Source organism: Panulirus ornatus, chromosome 63, assembly GCF_036320965.1.
Source record: "Panulirus ornatus isolate Po-2019 chromosome 63, ASM3632096v1, whole genome shotgun sequence".
Classification (NCBI taxonomy): Eukaryota; Metazoa; Arthropoda; class Malacostraca; order Decapoda; family Palinuridae; genus Panulirus; species Panulirus ornatus.
Genome location: NC_092286.1, coordinates 20,931,025 through 20,948,524, shown reverse-complemented (window position 1 = coordinate 20,948,524; position 17,500 = coordinate 20,931,025). Strand labels below are relative to the sequence as shown.

Below are 17,500 nucleotides of genomic sequence, written 5' to 3'. Positions count from 1 at the left end.
TGGAGGGATGTCTGATCTTGTGGAGGCGAAGGTGAAGATTTGTAGAGGTTTTCAGAAAAGAAGAGAGAATGTTGGGGTGAAGAAGACTTGTGTGAGGAAGTACCAGGAGAGAGTGTGTATAGAATGGAAAAAGGTGAGAACAAAGGAGGTAAGGGGAGTGGGGGAGGAATGGGATGTATTTAGGGAAGCAGTGATGGCTTGCGCAAAAGATATTTGTGGCATGAGAAGCGTGGGAGGTGGGTAGATTAGAAAGGGTAGTGAGTGGTGGGATGAAGTAAGACTATTAGCGAAAGAGCAGAGAGAGACATTTGGACGATTTTTGCAGAGAAATAATGCAAATGAGTGGGGGACGCATAAAAGAAAGAGGCAGGAGGTCAAGAGAAAGGTGCAAGAGGTGAAAAAGAGGGCAAATGAGAGTTCGGGTGAGAGAGTATCATTAAATTTTAGGGAGGATAAAAAGATGTTTTGGAAGGAGGTAAATAAAGTGCGTAAGACAAGGGAATCAATGGCAACTTCAGTAAAGGGGGCTAATGGGAAGGTGATAACAAGTAGTGGTGATGTGAGAAGGAGATGGAGTGAGTATTTTGAAGGTTTGTTGAATGTGTTTGATGATAGAGTGGCAGATATAGGGTGTTTTGGTCGAGGGAAAATGATTTGCTTAACAGGGAAGAGGTAGTAAAAGCTTTGCGGAAGATGAAAGCCGGCAAGGCAGCGGGTTTGGATGGTATTGCAATGGAATTAAAAAAGGGGGTCACTGTATTGTTGACTGGTTGGTAAGGTTATTTAATGTTTGTATGATTCATGGTGAGGTGCCTGAGGATTGGCGGAATGCTTGCATAGTGCCATTGTACAAAGGCAAAGGGGATAAAAGTGAGTGTTCAAATTACAGAGGTATAAGTGTGTTGAGTATTGCTGGTAAATTATATGGGAGGGTATTGATTGAGAGGGTGAAGGCATGTACAGGGCATCAGATTGGGGAAGAGCAGTGTGGTTTCAGAAGTGGTAGAGGATGTGTGGATCAGGTGTTTGCTTTGAAGACTGTATGTGAGAAATACTTAGAAAAGCAAATGGATTTGTATGTAGCATTTATGGATCTGGAGAAGGCATATGATAGAGTTGATAGAGATGCTCTGTGGAAGGTATTAAGAATATATGGTGTGGGAGGCAAGTTGTTAGAAGCAGTGAAAAGAATTTATTTAGGATGTAAGGCATGTGTACGTGTAGGAAGAGAGGAAAGTGGTTGGTTCTCAGTGAATGTAGATTTGCGGAAAGGCTGTGTGATGTCTTCATGGTTGTTTAATTTGTTTATGGATGGGGTTGTTAGGGAGGTAAATGCAAGAGTTTTGGAAAGGGGGGCAAGTATGCAGTAAGTTGTGGATGAGAGAGCTTGGGAAGTGAGTCAGTTGTTTGCTGATGATACAGCGCTAGTGGCTGATTCGTGTGAGAAACTGCAGAAGCTGGTGACTGAGTTTGGTAAAGTGTGTGAAAGAAGAAAGCTGAGAGTAAATGTGAATAAGAGCAAGGTTATTAGGTACAGTAGGGTTGGTCAAGTCAATTGGGAGGTAAGTTTAAATGTTAAAAAACTGGAGGAAGTGAAGTGTTTTAGATATCTGAGAGTGGATTTGGCAGCGGATGGAACCATGGAAGCAGAAGTGAATCATAGGGTGGGGGAGGGGGCGAAAATTCTGGGAGCCTTGAAGAATGTGTGGAAGTCGAGAACATTATCTCGGAAAGCAAAAATGGGTATGTTTGAAGGAATAGTGGTTCCAACAATGTTGTATGGTTGCGAGGCGTGGGCTATGGATAGAGTTGTGCGCAGGAGGGTGGATGTGCTGGAAATGAGATGTTTGAGGACAATATGCGGTGTGAGGTGGTTTGATCGAGTAAGTAATAATAGTGTAAGAGAGATGTGTGGCAATAAAAAGAATGTGGCTGAGAGAGCAGAAGAGGGTGTTTTGAAATGGTTTGGTCACACGGAGAGAATGAGTGAGGAAAGATTGACCAAGAGGATATATGTGTCAGAGGTGGAGGGAACGAGGAGAAGTGAGAGACCTAATTGGAGGTGAAAGGATGGAGTGAAGAGGATTTTGAGTGATCGGGGCCTGAACATACAGGAGGATGAAAGGCGTGCAAGGAATAGAGTGAATTGGAACGATGTGGTATACCGGGGTCGACGTGCTGCCAATGGATTGAACCAGGGCATGTAAAGCGTCTGGGGTAAACCATGGAAAGTTCTGTGGGGCCTGGATGTGGAAAGGGAGCTGTGGTTTCGGTGCCTTATTACATGACAGCTAGAGACTGAGTGTGAACGAATTTGGCCTTCGTTGTCTTTTCCTAGCGCTACCTCGCAAACATGAGGGGGGAGGGGGTTGTTATTCCATGTGTGATGGGGTGGCAATATGAATGAATAAAGGCAGACAGTATGAATTATGTACATATGTATATGCCTGTGCGTGTATATATATATGTATACGTTGAGATGTATAGGTATGTATATACATGTGTATGTGGGCGGGTTGGGCCATTCTTTCGTCTGTTTCCTTGTGCTACCTCGTTAACGCGGGAGACAGCGACAAAGCAAAATAAATAAATAAATATACATATATATATATATTACATACAGTCATACCTCTAGTACCCACTGAAAAAAAATTATGCTTTAAAAGGCATAACAATTAAATGGCTGAAAAAAATATATAACAAAAATTGCCACTTGAAATCCTTAACTATGTCCATTTTCTCTGGCAAAAATCTTCGTTTTTTTTCTCTTCAATTTTAAGGACAAAATTTACATTAAATTCCCAATCTTTTCATACTAATCAACGAATCAGGGATTGGGTGGTTACCTTAAATGTTACCTTAAATATTACCTTAAACTTGTAAAATTCTTTTTGAAATATAATTCAGAAATGTCTATATATATATATATATATATATATATATATATATATATATATATATATCTTACGAGACAGCTTGGTGTAAAAGCTTAACTGGCCATGGTAAATGGTCACTCCTACCCTCATCGGAAAGCTTAGCTGACCAGGCAGTCACTCTTGCCATCAATGGAAAACTTAGCTGGCCAGGCTTTCACTCATACCATCAAGGGAAAGCTTTAGCTGGGCCTCGCCGTCACTTATACCATCCATGGAAAGCTTAGCTGGCCCATACCGGCAATAGGAAAGCTTAGCTGACCCGGCTATCACCCATACCGTTAGTAAAATAGCTTTGCTGAACCTCGTTTTCACTCATACCATCTACGTTAAGCTTAGCTGACCAGGGTATCACCCGTATCGTCAATAGGAAAGCTTAGCTAGGCCTCGGTCACTCATACCATCTACGGTAAGCTTAGCTGGCCTGGCTATCACTCATACCATCAAAGGAAAGCTTTCCTGGGCCTCGTGTCACTCATAAGATCTACGGAAAGCTTAGCTGGCCCGGCTATCGTCCATATCGTTAATAGGAAAGCTTAGCTGACCCGGTTATCACCCGTACCTTTAAAAGGACAGCTTAGCTGGGCCTCACTGTCACTCATACAATCTACGGAAAGCTTAGATGGCCCAGCTATCACCCACACCGTCAATAGGAAAGCTTAGCTGCCCCGGCTATCACCCATATCGTCAAAAGGACAACTTAGCTGGGCCTCGCTGTCACTCAGACCATCGACGGAAAGCTTAGCTGACCCGGCTATGCCCCAGACCGTCAAAAAGACAGCTTGGATGGGCCTCGCTGTCACTCAGACCATTTATGGAAAGCTCAGCTGGCCCGGCTATTACCCATACCGTTAAAAGGACAGCTTAGCTGGGCCTCGCTGTCACTCAGACCATCGACGGAAAGCTAACCTGACCCGGCTATAACCCAGAAAGTCAACAGCAAAGCTTAGCTGACCCGGTTATCATCCATAACATCAATACCAGAAGCTTAGCTGACCCGTTGCCGTCACCAGGAAAGCTTAGCTAGGCCTGGCTGTCACTCACACCTCCCCCTCTCCACATGGCAAGCTTAACTGGGTCAAACTGTCTCTCAATACATATGAACTACAGCCCACAATTCTAAGCTCCCCCTCCCCACCTATATATATATATATATATATATATATATATATATATATATATATATATATATATATATGGGGAGGGGGGAGGGAGCTATGCCAACTGAGGAAGACGTAATCAGAGAAAAGTTCGGGGGGGGAGGGGGGAGGGGGGTGGGGGGAGGGGGGTGTCGTGTCGTCGTCCCCCCCTTCAACTCCGGGGGGGGGGGGGAAGGGGGGGTTGAGGGGGAGGAGGGTTGGTCTCCCCCCCCCCCCTGAAGCATGGCGCCGCTATCGATCCCCCACCAAAAGCTTCGAGTAGCCCCCCTCCCCTCCCCTGCCCTGCCCTCCTGCCCCTCCTCCTGAACCCTCATCAAAAAAAATACCCGGCCGCCATGTATGAGGGGCCCACCTACCTGATCTTGACCGAGATAGGGGGGTCGTGTATGCCCCCCACCCACCCACCTACATGATGTAGACTAACTTACCTACCTACAGCCCGCAGCAGAGGGAGAAATGCTCTAAATTTCAAGAGAGGGGGTGGTGGGTGTGCGAGGCGAAGACACACACCCCCAACGGGCGAGCGAGAACACATACCTCCTCTTCCTTCTGCCCTCGGGTCGGCTATGACCCGACGCCCACACACACACACACACTCACGCAAAACACCGAAATCAATCGTTTATATATAAATCGTAATTACCTCTCTGATTGGTACGTGTTTCCAGGCCTGCAGACACACACTCGCCCACAGTGCCCTAGTGAAGCTTAAGGAAAACTCCTCTCCCGATCAAAATGTGTATATAAAAGTTTTTTGAGGTAAATAAGTTTCATTTTTCCAAGTGCACTCAAACTGGTGCAGCACACGAGGAGTCAAACTTCTCTTACAGCCCTAGAGCTTAATTCGTCGTATGTCGTACCGGTCCTTGTAAGACCGCCTATAAATAACAAGTAAATGATAAAGATTAATGCTAATAAACATGAACTAGTGAAAAGAGCTGGATGATAAAAAGGAAGAAATTATCGTACACAGTGGCTACGCGTGCCCTCCTCTATCGCAATGCGGACGGGTGAGTCCACAGCTCAGCACGGGGGAGGACCCAGACTTAGGCAACTTGGACTGCGGCTCTAACTCCGTCTTCATAACCTAATTATATAAACAGTACTTCTTCACCAACAAAAATATACTTGCATATCATACACTATTCCTAATATACACACGAATTTATTAACTTTTTTATACGGGATAAATCAACCATTGTTGCGCAGTTAGAAAAATAATGGTACCGAAGCCAAGGCCAAATAAAGGTCTCGGGAGGGTGTCCATGTGGGCCGAGCGGGAACGTGTCAAGCGGTAGCTACCAAATGTCAGCCGTTCACATCCTCACCAACTGAAATAATAAATATCACCGGACACTCATCTTTCACCACCTTTACTCCTCTTCGCGCCATACATGAAGGAGGACCCTGTTTACCTACTGATTCATGAACAATGGAGGCAAATAATCTCAAACTGGAAAGTTTTCGTTTAATCTCGAATGCATAACGATCGTTTCCGTATCACCAAAGCGAACGAGGTGTTCGCTACCTTGGAATTAACGACTGGATCCAGAAAGCATTTTCTCCCCCACGGTCAATGGCTGACGTGATGCAGAACAAGCAGGAAGACATGGAATTAAGGACCGTTGAAGGCTGCCCAGACAACTCGGCGTGTGATTGGTCAAGTCGCGTGATCGACTAGACCCCCTCGGCAGCCAATCAGGAGCCAGCCACCGACGCTGTACACAATATGGTGGATTTCGTTATGTATGTACGTCTTTGTACGTTGTACAGTGACGTACATATGTTCATGTCTGTATGTATGTATGTGCGTATTAAAAGTGTATCCAGGTCAATAATGATAAATAATAGTAATAATAATAATAATAATGATAATTATTATTTTTTTTTTTTTTTTTGCTTTGTCGCTGTCTCCCGCGTTTGCGAGGTAGCGCAAGGAAACAGACGAAAGAAATGGCCCAACCCACCCCCATACACATGTATATACATATGTCCACACACGCAAATATACATACCTACACAGCTTTCCATGGTTTACCCCAGACGCTTCACATGCCTTGATTCAATCCACTGACAGCACGTCAACCCCGGTATACCACATCGCTCCAATTCACTCTATTCCTTGCCCTCCTTTCACCCTCCTGCATGTTCAGGCCCCGATCACACAAAATCTTTTTCACTCCATCTTTCCACCTCCAATTTGGTCTCCCTCTTCTCCTCGTTCCCTCCACCTCCGACACATATATCCTCTTGGTCAATCTTTCCTCACTCATCCTCTCCATGTGCCCAAACCATTTCAAAACACCCTCTTCTGCTCTCTCAACCACGCTCTTTTTATTTCCACACATCTCTCTTACCCTTACGTTACCTACTCGATCAAACCACCTCACACCACACATTGTCCTCAAACATCTCATTTCCAGCTCATCCATCCTCCTGCGCACATCTCTATCCATAGCCCACGCCTCGCAACCATATTATTATTATTATCATCATCAATGATGTGGTTTACGTTTGTCAATATGTAAAGAGTAATTACCTATTTGTACTGTACGGGGAGGGAGTTGTACACAGGTGGGGGCCCATCTCTTGTACTGTACGGGGAGGGAGTTGTACACTGGTGGGGGCCCCATCTCTTGTACTGTACGGGGAGGGAGTTGTACATTGGTGGGGACCCCATCTCTTGTACTGTACGGGGAGGGAGTTGTACATTGGTGGGGACCCCATCTCTTGTACTGTACGGGGAGGGAGTTGTACACAGGTGGGGGCCCATCTCTTGTACTGTACGGGGAGGGAGTTGTACGCTGGTGGGGGCCCATCTCTTGTACTGTACGGGGAGGGAGTTGTACACTGGTGGGGGCCCATCTCTTGTACTGTACGGGGAGGGAGTTGTACACAGGTAGGGGCCCATCTCTTGTACTGTACGGGGAGGGAGTTGTACATTGGTGGGGACCCCATCTCTTGTACTGTACGGGGAGGGAGTTGTACACTGGTGGGACCCCATCTCTTGTACTGTACGGGGAGGGAGTTGTACACTGGTGGGGGCCCATCTCTTGTACTGTACGGGGAGGGAGTTGTACACAGGTGGGGGCCCATCTCTTGTACTGTACGGGGAGGGAGTTGTACACTGGTGGGGGCCCATCTCTTGTACTGTACGGGGAGGGAGTTGTACACTGGTGGGGGCCCATCTCTTGTACTGTACGGGGAGGGAGTTGTACACTGGTGGGGGCCCACTCCTTGTGTGTGTGTGTGTGTGTGTGTGTGTGTGTCTTAATTACCCATAACTTAGTTAACCGGAATGATAATTAATTATCCACGACCCCGGACGACCTGACCTACTGAACTGGGGTGCCCATTAACCAGCAACCACTTCATTTGATCCCATAATTCTCCCTATCTGAGCACATAATTACCACATGCTGGATAATTCCATCTTAGACTGGCCAGAACCTGGTTAATTGGACCCTCTCTAGTTATCCAGTACAAGGTTAATCTTGGTCAACAGATTGCTTAATACCCAAGGCCAATTAACCCGATTAATAATTGATTATCCGAACCTCCTGCCGATTAACCCAATTAATAGGTGATTATCTTCTTTTGCCGATTACCCGATTAATAAGTGATTATCCGGATCTCAGGCCGATTAACCCAATTAATAGGTGATTATCTTCTTTTGCCGATTACCCGATTAATAAGTGATTATCCGGATCTCAGGCCGATTAACCGATTAATAGGTGATTGTCCGGACTTCATTTATAATGACTGGCGAATCTGGCGTCTCCTGATTAACCCAAACACTCGGTCAATTGAGCAGTTTATATTTGGGATTAACCGGGATCTTGTTAGCAGAACTGGCCATCATTAACAACCCAATTAACTCTGTTTTAACTACTATGTTGAACAAGATATATCTATCTATCCATCTATCTATCTATCTATCTATCAATCTATCTATCTATCTATCTATCTATCTATCTATCTATATATATATATATATATATATATATATATATATATATATATATATATATTATTATTTTTTTTTTACTTTGTCGCTGTCTCCCGCGTTTGCGAGGTAGCGCAAGGAAACAGACGAAAGAAATGGCCCAACCCACCCCCATACACATGTATATACATACACGTCCACACACGCAAATATACATACCCATACATCTCAATGTACACATATATATACACACACAGACACATACATATATACACATGCACACAGTTCACACTGTCTGCCTTTATTCATTCTCATCGCCACCTCGCCACACATGGAATACCATCCCTCTCCCCCCTCATGTGTGCGAGGTAGCACTACATATATATATATATATATATATATATATATATATATATATATATATATATATATATATATATCATACACAGCTCCAACAGCCAGGATCGAACCTGGGACCCCTTGTGCAAGAGGCAGGCATGCTAACCGCTAGGCTAAGGGACTGTATAATAGGAAACAACTATTCGAAATACTAAATACTCGAATACCCTCAGGTTCGGTAAAACGCTATCAGCTGGCTATGTGTTCTGTTCGGAAACAACCGATAGACCCCGTTGCTCACCATTGTGAGACGAAGGGTATTCGAGTACTTAGTATTTCGAATAGTTGTTTCCTATTATACAGTCCCTTAGCCTAGCGGTTAGCATGCCTGCCTCTTGCACAAGGGGTCCCAGGTTCGATCCTGGCTGTTGGAGCTTTGTATGTTCTATGAAGGTGCGCGTTCATATACACTTTATTCGTATATATATATATATATATATATATATATATATTGCTAGTGGCGTCTGTGCAAACAAAGCAAACAAACTATACATGTAATGTTGGTCTTTAGTACAAACAATGTATATGATCGCGATCGTTCAACAGTCATAATAATAATAATTACCCTCGTCCACTTTAACGACCCAATTATTCTATCACCCCCTACGACTCATTAGGCCACACGTAACGTCATTAAATCCGTCTTAATTACCCATTTCTAATCACTTTAGATTAGGCCACAAGGTAACTTTGAATGACTTATGTGACGAAAATATATGAAACTTGGCCTGTGACACACCAGGCAACCCCCCCCCCCCCCACTCCTTAATCACTGCCCCTTAACAAGGGCTAACGACCACACTCAGCAGACGATGGTTACGAGGCCTTGATAGATGGCGCTGGGATTGAAATGACGAGGTTGAGTACTGATGCCTGATGACCAGGAAGACGTGGCTTGTCTACGTGAAACATGTCGAGAAAAATTAGATAGATAAATAGACAGATAGATAGATGAATATATAGATAGATAGATAAATATATATATAGATAGATAGATAGATAGAGGGATGGCCCTCCAAGAATGACGTAGGGGTCAAAATTACTGGCGTAATGGTAAACAATGACGCAGAGGTACACAGAGTGGATTACGGTAAACAAGGACGTGTGGGTAGAGTAGATTATTGTAAACAAGGGCGTGTAGGTAAACATAGCGGAGTATGGTAAACAATGACGTGGAGGTAAACATGGTAGACTATAGTAAACAAGTACGTGTAGGCAAAGATAGTGAAGTATATTAAACAGGGACGTGTAGGTAAACATAGTGAAGTATATTAAACAGGGACGTGTAGGTAAACATAGTGGAGTATGGTAAACAATGACGTAGAGGTAAACATAGTAGACTATAGTAAACAGGGACGTGTAGGGAAACATAGTGGAGTATGGTAAACAATGACGTAGAGGTAAACATAGTAGACTATAGTAAACAGGGACGTGTAGGTAAACATAGTGGAGTATGGTAAACAATGACGTAGAGGTAAACATAGTAGACTATAGTAAACAGGGACGTGTAGGGAAACATAGTGGAGTATGGTAAACAATGAAGTAGAAGTAAACATAGTAGACTATAGTAAACAGGGACGTGTAGGGAAACATAGTGGAGTATGGTAAACAATGAAGTAGAAGTAAACATAGTAGACTATAGTAAACAAGGACGTGTAGGGAAACATAGTGGAGTATGGTAAACAATGACGTAGAGGTAAACATAGTAGATTATAGTAAACAGGGACATGTAGATAAACATAGTGGAATATGGTAAACAAGGACGTATAGAGAAACATAGTGGAGTATGGTAAACAACGACGCAGAGGTAAACATAGTAGACTATAGTAAACTAGGACGTGTGAGTAAACATAGTGGAATATGGTAAACAATGATGTAGAGGTAAACATAGTAAACTATAGTAAATAAGCACATGTAGGTAAACATAGTGGGGTATGGTAAACAATGACGTAGAGGTAAACATAGTAGACTATATCAAACAAGGACGTGTAGGTAAACATAGTGGAGTACAGTAAACAAGAACGAGTAAGTAAACAGAGTGGAGTATAGTAAGCAAGGACGTGTAGGTAAACATAGTAGACTATAGTAAACAAGGACGTGTAGGTAAACTGTGGAGCATAGTAAACAAGGACGTGCTGGTGAATAGTGGAGTATAGTAAACAAGGACGTGTAGGTAAACTTTACGACATCTCCTTGTGTGCTAGTTTACGCAAACAATGGAGACAGGTGGTTGATCAGGACAGTTGACGTAAACAATGGAGACAGGTGGTTCATAAGGAGGGGTGTGGGGGGGGGGGGGGGGTGGGGGATGGGAGGGGGGGAAGGGAGGGGGGGGGAGGAGGGGGGGGGTGGGGGGGGTGGGGGGGGGGTGTGGGGGGGGGGGGGGGGGAGGAGAGGGGGGGGTTTTTGGGGGGGGGGGAGGGAGGGAGGGGGGGGGGGAGGAGGGGGGGGGGGAGGGGGGGAGGGGGGTGGGGGGGGATGGGGGGGGGGGGAGAGGGGGGGAGGGGGGGGGGTGAGGGGGGGTGGGGGGGAGGGGGAAGGGTGGGGGGGGGGGGGGGGGGGGGGGGAGAGGGGAGGGGGGGGGGGGGGGAGGGGGGGGGAAATTTAAAGGGGGGGGGGTGGGGGGGGGGGATGGGGGGGGGGTTGGGAGGGGGGGGGGGGGGAGGGGGTGGGGGGGGGGGGGGGGGGGGGGGGGGGGGGGGGGGGGGGGGGGGGGAGGGGGGGGGGGGGGGGGGGGGGGGGGGGGGGGGGGGGGGGAGGGGGGGGGGGGGGGGGGGGGGGGGGGGGGGGGGGGGGGGGGGGGGAGGGGGGGGGGGGGGGGGGGGGGGGGGGGGGGGGGGGGGGGGGGGGGGGGGGGGGGGGGGGGGGGGGGGGGGGGGGGAGGGGGGGGGGGGGGGGGGGGGGGGGGGGGGGGGGGGGGGGGGGGGGGGGGGGGAGGGGGGGGGGGGGGGGGGGGGGGGAGGGGGGGGGGGGGGGGGGGGGGGGGGGGGGGGGGGGGGGGGGGGGGGGGGGGGGGGGGGGGGGGGGGGGGGGGGGGGGGGGGGGGGGGGGGGGGGGGGGGGGGGAGGGGGGGGGGGGGGGGGGGGGGGGGGGGGGGGGGGGGGGGGGGGGGGGGGGGGGGGGGGGGAGGGGGGGGGGGGGGGGGGGGGGGGGGGGGGGGGGGGGGGGGGGGGGGGGGGGGGGGGGGGGGGGGGGGAGGGGGGGGGGGGGGGGGGGGGGGGGGGGGGGGGGGGGGGGGGGAGGGGGGGGGGGGGGGGGGGGGGGGGGGGGAGGGGGGGGGGGGGGGGGGGGGGGGGGGGGGGGGGGGGGGGGGGGGGGGAGGGGGGGGGGGGGGGGGGGGGGGGGGGGGGGGGGGGGGGGGGGGGGAGGGGGGGGGGGGGGGGGGGGGGGGGGGGGGGGGGGGGGGGGGGGGGGGGGGGGGGGGGGGGGGGGGGGGGGGGGGGGGGGGGGGGGGGGGGGGGGGGGGGGGAGGGGGGGGGGGGGGGGGGGAGGGGGGGGGGGGGGGGGGGGGGGGGGGGGGAGGGGGGGGGGGGGGGGGGGGGGGGGGGGGGGGGGGGGGGGGGGGGGGGGGGGGGGGGGGGGGGGGGGGGGGGGGGGGGGGGGGGGGGGGGGGGGGGGGGGGGGGGGGGGGGGGGGGGGGGGGGGGGGGGGGGGGGGGGGGGGGGGGGGGAGGGGGGGGGGGGGGGGGGGGGGGGGGGGGGGGGGGGGGGGGGGGGGGGGGGGGGGGGGGGGGGGGGGGGGGGGGGGGGGGGGGGGGAGGGGGGGGGGGGGGGGGGGGGGGGGGGGGGGGGGGGGGGGGGGGGGGGGGGGGGGGGGGGGGGGGAGGGGGGGGGGGGGGGGGGGGGGGGGAGGGGGGGGGGGGGGGGGGGAGGGGGGGGGGGGGGGGGGGGGGGGGGGGGGGGGGGGGGGGGGGGGGGGGGGGGGGGGGGGGGGGGGGGGGGGGGGGGGGGGGGGTGGGGGGGGGGGGGGGGGGGGGGGGGGGGGGGGGGGGGGGGGGGGGGGGGGGGGGGGGAGGGGGGGGGGGGGGGGGGGGGGGGGGGGGGGGGGGGGGGGGGGGGGGGGGGGGGGGGGGGGGGGGGGGGGGGGGAAGGGGGGGGGGGGGGGGGGGGGGGGGGGGGGGGGGGGGGGGGGGGGGAGGGGGGGGGGGGGGGGGGGGGGGGGGGGGGGGGGGGGGGGGGGGGGAGGGGGGGGGGGGGGGGGGGGGGGGGGGGGGGGGGGGGGAGGGGGGGGGGGGGGGGGGGGAGGGGGGGGGGGGGGGGGGGGGGGGGAGGGGGGGGGGGGGGGGGGGGGGGGGGGGGGGGGGGGGGGGGGGGGGGGGGGGGGGGGGGGGGGGGAGGGGGGGGGGGGGGGGGGGGGGGAGGGGGGGGGGGGGGGGGGGGGGGGGGGGGGGGGGGGGGGGGGGGGGGGGGGGGGGGGGGGGGGGGGAGGGGGGGGGGGGGGGGGGGGGGGGGGGGGGGGGGGGGGGGGGGGGGGGGGGGGGGGGGGGGGGGGGGGGGGGGGGGGGGGGGGGGGGGGGGGGGGGGGGGGGGGGGGGGGGGGGGGGGGGGGGGGGGGGGGGGGGGGGGGGGGGGGGGGGAGGGGTGTGGGGGAGGCAGGGGAGGGGTGTGGGGAGAGCAGGGGAGGGGTGTGGGAGGGGCAAGGGGAGGGGTGTGGGGAGAGGAGAGAGAACCATACGGGGGAAAGAGGATGAAGGGCGTGGGGAGATAAGGAGGGGTGTGGGGAGATGAGGAGGGGTGTGGGGAGATGAGGAGGGGTGTGGGGAGATGAGGAGGGATGTGGGGAGATGAGGAGGGATTTGGGGAGATGAGGAGGGATGCGGGGAGATGAGGGGGTGTGGGGAGATGAGGAGGGATGTGGGGAGATAAGGGGGCGTGGGTGTGTTCGTGTTGGGGTTTTTGTTTCTTGACAAAACCCTTTCATTTTTATCGCACATTAGAACAAAACTGCCAGCTGGTTCCTCCCTTTTTACCCGGGCCACTGCTGGTACGGCATTTTGGCCCCGGGGTATCGGCACAGCTGGTATCGGCACAGCTGGTATCGGCACTCCTGGTATCGGCACTGCTGGTATCGGCACTGCTGGTATCGGCACTCCTGGTATCGGCACTGCTGGTATCGGCACTGCCCTTTGGTCACTGCTGTGACACCCAGAGAACTCTCACACAGACCGTCAGTGTCTATCTATCCTTCCATCTATCGTCGCTGGGATTCCATTTCACCACTCCGTGAAATGGTCTAATCTTTGGACCGTGTTCCATCGATCAGGTTTTATATATATATATATATATATATATATATATATATATATATATATATATATATATATATATATATATATATATATATATATATATATATATATATATATATATTTGGGTGGGACTGTACAATTATCGTCCCAAAATGATAATTTTTGGGACGTTTTTATTCACCAATTCAATACACCATGAATCGTGCCCCCCCCCTCCACATCCCATTTTCTATCCTCATTTACCGCCAGTCGTGGCACCTGGCGGGCGTAGCCTGACCATACGCAAATGCATCCAGGTCCTTCCGCCATTGTTACGCAATGAGGCATAACAATGGCGTATGGGGAGCGTACGAGGGAGAGGGGAGGGGGTGTTGCCCCCTTCAGGAGAGAGAGAGAGAGAGAGAGAGAGAGAGAGAGAGAGAGAGAGAGAGAGAGAGAGAGAGAGGTTGGTAGATATGTCCCTCTCCCTGGTCGCCTCAATGGGTGAGTCGACCAGTTGGTCGTGCGAGCTGGTAGATGATGCCAGTTGGGTCGTGTGGGTCGGTGAGGGGGATGGTGTGGGGGAGGTGAGAGTGAGGGGAGAGGGTCTGGGGGAGGTGAGCGTGAGGGGAGAGGGTCTTGGGAGGTGAGAGTGAGGGGAGAGGGTCTTGGGGAGGTGAGCGTGAGGGAAGAGGGTCTTGGGGAGGTGAGAGTGAGGGGAGAGGGTCTTGGGGAGGTGAGAGTGAGGGGAGAGGGTCTTGGGAGGTGAGAGTGAGGAGAGAGGGTCTGGGGGAGGTGAGCGTGAGGGGAGAGGGTCTGGGGGAGGTGAGCGTGAGGGGAGAGGGTCTTGGGGAGGTGAGCGTGAGGGAAGAGGGTCTTGGGGAGGTGAGAGTGAGGGGAGAGGGTCTTGGGGAGGTGAGAGTGAGGGGAGAGGGTCTTGGGGAGGTGAGAGTGAGGGGAGAGGGTCTTGGGGAGTTGAGAGTGAGGGGAGAGGGTCTTGGGAGGTGAGAGTGAGGGGAGAGGGTCTTGGGGAGGTGAGAGTGAGGGGAGAGAGGAGGGGGGGAGAAAAGAGGTTGTGAGAGGCTGGGGCGTGCAGGTACAGATTATCACATTAACAATTCTGTGTGAGTAAGGAGGATAGAGTGCTAGGGAGGTACCAGGTGATGGTTGTAGGTACCAGGGGTTGTGATGGTTGTAGGTACCAGGGGTTGTGATGGTTGTAGGTACCAAGGGTTGTGGTGGTTGTAGGTACCAGGGGTTGTGGTGGTTGTAGGTACCAGGGGTTGTGGTGGTTGTAGGTACCAGGGGTTGTGATGGTTGTAGGTACCAGGGGTTGTGGTGGTTGTAGGTACCAGGGGTTGTGGTGGTTGTAGGTACCAGGGGTTGTGATGGTTGTAGGTACCAGGGGTTGTGGTGGTTGTAGGTACCAGGGGTTGTGGTGGTTGTAGGTACCAGGGGTTGTGGTGGTTGTAGGTACCAGGGGTTGTGGTGGTTGTAGGTACCAGGGGTTGTGATGGTTGTAGGTACCAGGGGTGGTGGTTTTTGTGGGTACCAGGGGTGGTGGTGGTACTAGGTACCTGGCATGTTGGCAGAGGGTATGGTGGTGGTACTGGATACTAGGGATGGTGATACTAGGTACCTGGCATGGTGGTAGAGAGTCTGGTCGTGGTACTAGGTACCTGGCATAGTGGTAGGGAGTCTGGTCGTGGTACTAGGGACCTGGTATGGTGGTAGGGAGTCTGGTCGTGGTACTAGGCACCTGGTATGGTGGTAGGGAGTCTGGTCGTGGTACTAGGTACCTGGCATAGTGGCAGAGGGTCTGGTCTTGGCACTAGGTACCTAGCATGGTGGTAGAGGGTCTGGTCGTGGTACTAGGTACCTGGCATGGTGGTAGGGAGTCTGGTCGTGGTACTAGGTACCTGGCATGGTGACAGAGGGTCTGGTCGTGGTACTAGGTACCTGGCATGGTGGTAGAGTATCTGGTCGTGGTACTGGGTACTTGGCATGGTGGTAGAGGGTCTGGTCGTGGCACTAGGTACCTGGCATGGTGGTAGAGTATCTGGTCGTGGTACTAGGTACCTGGCATGGTGGTAGAGTATCTGGTCGTGGTACTGGGTACTTGGCATGGTGGTAGAGGGTCTGGTCGTGGTACTAGGTACCTGGCATGGTGGCAAAGGGTCTGGTCGTGGTACTAGGTACCTGGCATGGTGGTAGAGTATCTGGTCGTGGTACTAGGTACCTGGCATGGTGGTAGAGTATCTGGTCGTGGTACTGGGTACTTGGCATGGTGGTAGAGGGTCTGGTCGTGGTACTAGGTACCTGGCATAGTGGTAGGGAGTCTGGTCGTGGTACTGGGTACTTGGCATGGTGGTAGAGGGTCTGGTCGTGGTACTAGGTACCTGGCATAGTGGTAGGGAGTCTGGTCGTGGTACTGGGTACTTGGCATGGTGGTAGAGGGTCTGGTCGTGGTACTAGGTACCTGGCATGGTGGTAGGGAGTCTGGTCGTGGTACTAGGTACCTGGCATGGTGGTAGAGGGTCTGGTCGTGGTACTAGGTACCTGGCATGGTGGTAGGGAGTCTGGTCGTGGTACTAGGTACCTGGCATGGTGGTAGAGTATCTGGTCGTGGTACTAGGTACCTGGCATAGTGGTATGGAGTCTGGTCGTGGTACTAGGTACCTGGCATGGTGGTAGAGTATCTGGTCGTGGTACTGGGTACTTGGCATGGTGGTAGAGGGTCTGGTCGTGGTGCTAGGTACCTGGCATGGTGGTAGAGTATCTGGTCGTGGTACTAGGTACCTGGCATGGTGGTAGAGTATCTGGTCGTGGTACTGGGTACTTGGCATGGTGGTAGAGGGTCTGGTCGTGGTGCTAGGTACCTGGTATGGTGGTATGGGGTCTGGTGGTGGTACTAGGTACCTGGCATGATGGTAGGGGCCAGACAAGCTGGGGGCATGTGTCTCCCATCGGCTTTAACTCGACACCCGCAGCTGTGCCGCTTCTACAGGACCTGCAGCCTCTAGTAAACAGGTGTTTTACACCTGTAGTGGCTGTTGTAGTGGTGTTCTACACCTGTAGTGGTGTTGTATTGGTGTTCTACACCAGTAGTAGCTGTTGTAGTGGTGTTCTACACCTACAGTGGTGTTGTGGTGGTGTTCTACACCTGTAGTGGTGTTGTAGTGGTGTTCTACACCAGTAGTGGCTGTTGTAGTGGTGTTCTACACCTGTAGTGGTGTTGTGGTGGTGTTCTACACCTGTAGTGGTGTTGTAGTGGTGTTCTACACATGTAGTGGTGTTGTAGTGGTGTTCTACACCTGTAGTGGAGTTGTAGTGGTGTTCTACACCTGTAGTGGTGTTATAGTGGTGTTCTACACCTGTAGTGGTGTTGTAGTGGTGTTCTACACATGTAGTGGTGTTGTAGTGGTGTTCTACACCTGTAGTGGTGTTGTAGTGGTGTTCTACACATGTAGTGGTGTTGTAGTGGTGTTCTACACCTGTAGTGGTGTTGTACATATGTTCTACACCTATAGTGGTGTTGTGGTGGTGTTCTACACATGTAGTGGTGCTGTAGTGGTGTTCTACACCTGTAGTGGTGTTGTGGTGGTGTTCTACACATGTAGTGGTGTTCTACACCTGTAGTGGTGTTGTAGTGGTGTTCTACATCTGTAGTGGTGTTGTAGTGGTGTTCTACACATGTAGTGGTGTTGTATTGGTGTTCTACACATGTAGTGGTGTTGTAGTGGTGTTCTACACCTGTAGTGGTGTTGTAGTGGTGTTCTACACATGTAGTGGTGTTGTAGTGGTGTTCTACACATGTAGTGGTGTTGTAGTGGTG

At 53.1% G+C, this 17,500-nt stretch overlaps 1 protein-coding gene across 21 annotated transcripts in view; it reads right to left on the bottom strand.

Annotated features, from left to right (window-relative positions):
* para (sodium voltage-gated channel paralytic) overlaps positions 1-17,500 on the bottom strand; it is a 534,209-nt gene that overhangs the window by 366,327 nt on the left and 150,382 nt on the right. Inside the window, exon 1 of one of the 21 annotated variants that reach the window (XM_071656462.1) lies at positions 4,526-4,660. The exons of 19 other annotated variants lie outside the window; for them this stretch is intronic. The gene's annotated coding sequence lies outside the window, so the exon portion shown is untranslated. Of the gene's footprint in view, positions 1-4,525; positions 4,661-17,500 lie in introns of those variants that run through there. One more of the 21 variants, XM_071656461.1, reaches the window with a different exon arrangement.